We start from the raw sequence: 7,277 nt of genomic DNA on the forward strand, positions 1-7,277 counted from the left end.
CACATAGTGATCACCATTGAGACTGCTCTGAGCTCAGCCCACTGGCTGCTACAGTTTGTTTCCATTTCCATGCAGACGGCATCCATTAATGGGTTGAATAGTGACAGCAGTCCATGTGGGCTGGCTTTCTTGACTAGACCCGTCTGTACACCATGCATCGGCAAGAATTTCCTTTGGCCCCTCTTCACAGGCTGCAAGGGCTGCCATAGAAATAGGGGCAGGTTGGGATGCCTAGGTGGTTCCGTGGTTGAGCATCTGCCTTTGGCTCAGGTCGTGATCCCTGGGTCCTGGGACGGAGTCCCACATCAGGCTCTCCTGAGGGAGCCTGCTTCTCCCTCTGCTTATGTCTCTGCCACTCTGTGTGTCTCATGAATAAATACATAAAGTCTTAGGAGGAGGCGGGCGAGGAGAAGAAGAAATAGGGGCAGGCATCTGGAGGATTTAAATACTCCACAAGACCCAGTACCACCCGCCTTTCTAGAGACAGGGCTGGTGACATAGTGCTCCTCCGCTACAAAGAGACAAGTCACTTAATTCAAAGCAGGGGTTTAAGCCATGGCTGAGGTGGTTCAATGGAACATGTTCTCAACCCACCCCTCAGCAAGCAGAGAAGTTCTCACCACAATGTACTGTACCTTCGTGAGAGGTTCCATCTGGAGGAACACTGTGTATATCATTAGGAGCTGAGGCTCCATGGGAGTATATTGGGTTTCTGCCCCCTTCCAGAGCTGGGACTAAAATCCTAGGGGTACTCTCCCTTCTGTTGGCTCTGCCACAGTGCCTAACCCATACCTCCCAGAGTCATAGACACATCTAACTCAAACACCAGTCCTGCTTGGGAGATACCCAGATATTTAATACATGCCTCGCTCGTACTTTTGCTTTCTCAAAGGCAGTTTGCTTCTCTGATTCCCAGTCCCACACACGCCCTTTCTTTACCAGGTGACATAAAGGATGGAAGCACTGTGCCTGGTGGGGAATAAAAGTCCTCCACAACCCCAAAATCCCTACCAAGGCTTGCGCCTCTTTCACATTCTTAGGGGTTGGATAGGCTTACATCTTATCAATCACAGTTTCTGGGACAAGGTGGTGTCACCAGCTGGACCCCAAGACCTGACCTTTACTGCCCACCTGCTTGTACTCACTGACCATTGTCCCACATTTTACCTTAAGTTCTTCTTTCCAGCTTCTCTCTTCATTTAGGCAAATGGAAACCCAAACCACCCTTCAAGGAAGAGGCTGCCCTGACAAGACCCCCAGCCAGCGCAGATCACCCAGACGCTTGAAAGTGACCCCCACTCCTGTCTCACACATGGACCATGGAGTGACCTCTAGAATGACTTACAGTTACCTTTACTTTATTATAATACTAAAATCGCCACCCAAGGAGGACTACAAGCCTCCTTTACATAACATACAGCATGTATATAGGGTGTTACCTTTAGGCACACGTGCGGCCTTATGCCCGCCTCTACATACTATGGTGACAAGGCTTCCTTAACTAAATTTTCACCTGAACCTTCAATAAAAGGAACCTATGCACCCTTGCTTGGCGGGAGTGGGCGGGGTCATGGCCTTGGAAGTTATTCCCTGTGATCTCATTTGCTGCAAATAAAGTTTACTTTGTGAGAGGACTCCACCTGGTGCATCTGTGGTTCACCAAGGATCAAACTCATGGTGGTTGGGTTACAATGGGTCTGACCCAACCACGAGAACTGCCAAAAAGTGGTGCCCAAGCCTTGAATTTTCTGTGGGTTCCTCCAGCAAACGTAGACTGTCTCCTAGCAGTTTGGAGGTTGTTAATTGCTATTCAAAATTTCCCTTTGTACTAGGGGTCTGAAGACGTGGGCCATTTTGCTTGTTTTCTCATCAATTACCACAACATTCTCCTCTTTATTTTTGATGCTTTCTCAGAGACTCTACTTCTTAGCATCCTAATCAAGCTTTGTCACAGGTGTCTGGATCTTAATCTGAGGCATTTCAAGCCCTCCTACTTTTGCAAAACAGCGCACTAAGCACTCAGCGGATTACCCTGCTCCCCGCCTGGGCTGCGCCGAAGCCCGGGACTAGCGGCCGCCCACGCATCCGCGTCCGTCTCTACCGTGAGCTCCTCTCTAACGCTCTAGGCCGAGCTTCAGCCTCCGGTTGGGCGCCGGCGGCGGGCAGAGCGGCCCTCGGTCGAGGCCAGCCCGCTGCGGCCACCCAGCCGCACGCCTCCCTTCCCGCCGCGGGCTGCCCCGCTTCTCCACGAGCATGAGGCTGGCTGGCATCTGGGGGCTCCCCCTGCTCGTGTGGTGGTTCACAAGCACCTGCCACATGGGCCCCCTCCCCACGCAGAGGGCGCTGGCCCACTCAGGACTGCCTCCGCAGGCGTCTCTGGGCCAGGGCCCATTTTTGCCAGTCTCCTGGCCGGCTTGTCGCTTGTGCCCAAGCCGCCTGGGTGCCTCCTGCCTCAAATCCGAACCGCCCCCTTCCCTCGCCGCCGCCCCTGATGTAGAGGGCAGGGGCAGGCCACAGAAAGAGACACGTTGCTCCAGGTTGGTGGGGGGCGGTTTTGTTCGGCAAAGGGAATGTACACATGAGGCTTCCCTGGGCAGCAGGGAGACGAAGGAATGCCTGCACTGGCCGCCAAATCTTAAGTTCGGTTTTTTAAATTTTTATTTATTTATTTTTTAATTTGAATTCAATTTGCCAACATATAGTACAACACCCAGTGCTCATCCCATCAAGTGCCCTCTTCAGTGCCCCTCACCCTGTCACCCCATCCCCCCAACCCATCTCCCCATCCACAATCTTTTGTTTCCCAGAGTTAGGAATCTCTCATGGTTTGTCTCCTCTAATTTTTCCCACTCACTTCCCTTCCTTTTCCTTATAATCCCTTTCACTATTTCTTATGTTCCACGCATGAGTGAAACCGTAGGATCATTGTCCTTTTCCGATTGACTTACTTCACTCAGCATAATACCCTCCAGTTCTATCCAAATGGAAGAAAATGTGGGTATTCATCTTTTTTTGATGGCTGAGTAATATTCCACTGTGTGTGTGTGTGTGTGTGTGCATATGTATATATAAATATCACATCTTCTTTATCCATTCATCTGTGAAAGGACATCATGGCTCCTTCCACAGTTTGGCTATTGTGGACATTGCTGCTATGAGCTTTAGGGTGCAGGTGTCCCAATGTCTCACTATATCAGTATATTTGGGGTAAATCCCCAGTAGTTCAATTGCTGGGTTGTAGGGTAGCTCTCTTTTTAGCTTCTTGAGGAAACTCCACACTGTTTCCCAGAGTGGCTGCTTGCATTCCCACTGACAGTGCAAGAGGGTTTCCCTTTCTCCACATCCTCTCCAACATTGCTATTTCCTGTCTTGTTAATTTTAGCCATTCTCACTGATGACATACACATGGCCGGTAAGCAAATCCTAAAGTTTAAAGAGGCCTTGGCTGGGTTTGGTCTTGTACACCATGCAGGTGTTCTCAGCATCACGTGACTATCTCAAGGCCATGTTCTTGGGGTAGGCTCTGGGAGAAGGAGGGCAAGTAGAATCTACATTCCAGAGACAGGGGAGGGAATGAGGAGCCTCTGAGTGCCTGGATCCAGCACATGGGTCACCTCTCTTCAAGAACCTCCCCCAACAGCTATTTATCTTGTGACTATAATCAAATAAATTTACAAAGAGAGGGATGTAGTGCCTATGGCTTTAGGCTACTTTATTAATCAGAATCTGCACATTCACAGAGGCCTTAGCTTCTAGCTTTGGAAGGCCAGATAGCTGAATGTGTATACTCATAGGTCATTATTGGAACTCCTTGACTTGTGTGTGATCATCATTCACAAAGGGAATTATCCTATTTAATCAATGTCAATACAATCTTTGCATTCATTGGATTCATTGTCAGTGCTTATAGATTTATTTAAGCTTAATCAGGCATTGGAAATAGAAATTGAATTTTTAAATGTCTACATGATCTATATGTTGAAACTCCTTTAAGTGTGACAAAATACAAATCTATATGTATTATCAAGAATAAAAAGTTACAAGGGCACCTAGCTGGCTCAGCTGGTAGAGCATGCAGTCTTGATTACAGGATCCTGAGTTTGAACCCCATGTTAGGCTTAGAACCTACCTAAAAGAATAAAACGCTACAATAATGGTTTTGAAAAAGTTGATAAATCTGTATACAAAGTCAAATACCAAGAATTTCATTAAAATTTTTAACTAATGTTTAATATTTAACTAATATTAAATAGTTATTAAGAAGTTCTTTTTAAAATTTTTTAATGGGTTCAAAATGTGACTTTATTTCTTACATCTTAATGTAATGGAGCATGCCCTCTAACCTCTCCATCTTGGCTCAATTTACTCATCATTAAAATTAGATTAATAATGGGACCTCATTATTGATCATTGTGCATTAGATGAGATTTGTGTAAACAGCTTAACCCACTGAGTGACATATATTAAAGAACAAATGAGTAGTACAGATAGATGGTAGCTGTCTGGTATTTCTTACACCACTGCTTCTTTTTCCTACTTGAATTACTATGATAATACCTTCATAAACAGGTACCATCTATCCCATCCACATTGCTTATGCTCATTAAATATTTGGGAAGATATTATGTAAGGACACAAACTTGCAACTAGTAGAGAAATAACTCCTGAAGACTGAATGCACAGCATGGAGATTATAGTCAACAGTATTGTATTATAGACTTCCAAGTTGCTAAGAGACCAGAACTTACTGTACTCACCACGAAAAAGAAATAATAATTATAGGACAGCCCGATGGCCCAGCGGTTTGGTGCCGCCTTCAGCCCAGGGTGTGATCCTGGAGACCTGGGATGGAGTCCCATGTTGGGCTCCCTGCATGGATCCTGCTTCTCCCTCTGCCTGTGTCTCTGCCCCCCACCCCATCTCTGTGCCCGTCATGAATAAATAAATAAAGTCTTTAAAAAATAATAATAATAATTATAGGATGTGACAGAGGTAGTTAGCTAATGCTACAGTGGTAATCATCTTGCAATCTATAAATGTATCAAATCAACATGTTGTATACCTTTAACTTACCCAATGTTATATGTAAATTATATCTCAATAAAAATGTATGTGAATTAATTCCTATGTTTAATTCCTATGTGAATTCCTATGTGTAGACAATGTGCATTTTTTCCTTTGCTTTATTTTTTAATTCCTATGTGAAATCCTATGTGTAGACAATGTGCATTTTTTCCTTTGCTCTACTTTGTAAATTCAGGAAAAGGCTGTCAGAATTCCACGACTGCTCTTTAAATCCAGGGTCTGTGGCCTTTTGATGGCAGACTCTGTGAAGGCCACTTTATTTTCTCAACTGCCTTTGGGAGAAAACCTACTCTCTAGTAAGGAAGCAAGCAGAAAATAAGGGGGAAATGGTACTAACCACTGAAATGAGAGGTCTGGGTCTTAAATCTTGTCCTGTCACTCATTATTTATATGATCTCCAGCAAATAATCCCTCCTATTTGGGACACAGTATCATGTTTGTGAATGAATGTATTATATTAGATCACTGCATTGAGCTCCGACATTCTCCTCCATTCCCTGTGCATTTGCCTTTCTCTTGGTAAATATCATAGAGCTCACATAGTAAATCTCAAACATTTAAGGCCACTGTTGATTATAAACTGAGGAAAAAGATGATAATTGAATTTGTGATAGGAAATAACACTTTCCTTTATTGAGATATATAAGAAGCACAAGGGCAACATTATCAACGTATCAAAGATAGTTTCACAGAGAGGTTCTATTGCCAGAGGAAAGAGATTTGATTTTTCAGCTGCCAAAATACAGTGAGAGCTGACTGAAGCCCAAAGCAGAATTTTTAGAACCAGAGGCAGTAGCATCCAATTGGGACCAGCATGGGGAAAAGCAAATGAATAACTTGTTCTTGTCCCCCAAATAGAATTCATTAGGCCTTAGAAGATGCTTGCTTCTTTCATGTGTTTTACATGCTATTCCCGTGACTTTGCTCATCTCTGACTGAGTCTTCAAGAGACCTGTAGCAGCCTCTTCCCAATCTGTTCCTAACAGAACTGAACTGAAAGGGAGGGGAGGGGAAGGGAGAGGTTGAGGGGGAAGGGAGGGTCAGGGAAGAGATAGCCCCACTTAACTGAAGGCTTGGGACCTGCATGCCAAGTAATTCACTAAGGAATGTGCATTATGATCTAATCATCATTACAGCTACCATTTCAAATAGTTATATCTTCATAATCTCTCTTCTAAAGTTCTTTTTTTTTTTAATTAAAAAATACATAGAACAGTTGGTAGTGAATACAAATACTAAAAAGGAATGCAGATGTACCTGGGTGGCTGAGTTGGTTAAACGTCTGACTCGGTTTCAGCTCAGGTCATGATCTCAGGGTCATGGGATGGAACCCTGTGTTGGGCTCCCCACTCAATGAAGAGTCTGCTTAAGATTCTCTCCCTCCCTCTCCCTCTGCCCCTCTTACTCATGCTCTTTCTCTCTCTCTCTCTCAAATAAATAAATAAATAAATAAATAAATAAATCTCTAAAGAAAATGAGGAGTACAATGTCTCATAGCATTAATAAAATTTTTCAGAAAAATTTAAATAATATGCTTCACATACATTTATAAAAAGTGAGCTAATAATACAAATGTAACAGAAATTAATTATAGCATTTAATCTTCGCAGAATACCTCTGAAAGATGTAAAAATCTTTAAATATGAAATAAGTCATTTGTTTTGTTATTTAACTTCCATTTAGGTGACAGGTCTTTTAAGTTAAATTCTACATGGGAATTTTTCACATTTTACACAGATGAATTAACAGCAGAATATCAATTTTGCCACCTTGCAATTTCATAGGCAGAAAAGTTCCAAAATCTTGCTTAACAAAATTCATGGAAAATCATATTTGATACAGAAAGAAATTCTTATTGTTGTTAAAGAGTAGCAATAAGAGATTTCAGAAGAGTAAAGTGTCCAAAAATATCTTGTTCTCTATTCTCCCACAGTGAAGAGGAAGTTTGTATCACACAAAAAAATAGCAGCATACTGATTGTATGAGTCATGTACCAGCTGCTCTGTCAAGCAATCAATGCTCCCAAATGTAATGCCATTGTGTTACATTTACTTAATAAGGTTTAATATTCAATTGCAATGAAAATTGCCTTCAGATAAAATTTTATATTTATGGTTATGGCTCATAGTGTTATTCTATGATGAAAACTCAAGTCAAATAATTATTTTTAAGATTTGGCATGTATCATTGAG

Source organism: Vulpes lagopus, chromosome 21, assembly GCF_018345385.1.
Source record: "Vulpes lagopus strain Blue_001 chromosome 21, ASM1834538v1, whole genome shotgun sequence".
NCBI classification, from domain to species: domain Eukaryota; kingdom Metazoa; phylum Chordata; class Mammalia; order Carnivora; family Canidae; genus Vulpes; species Vulpes lagopus.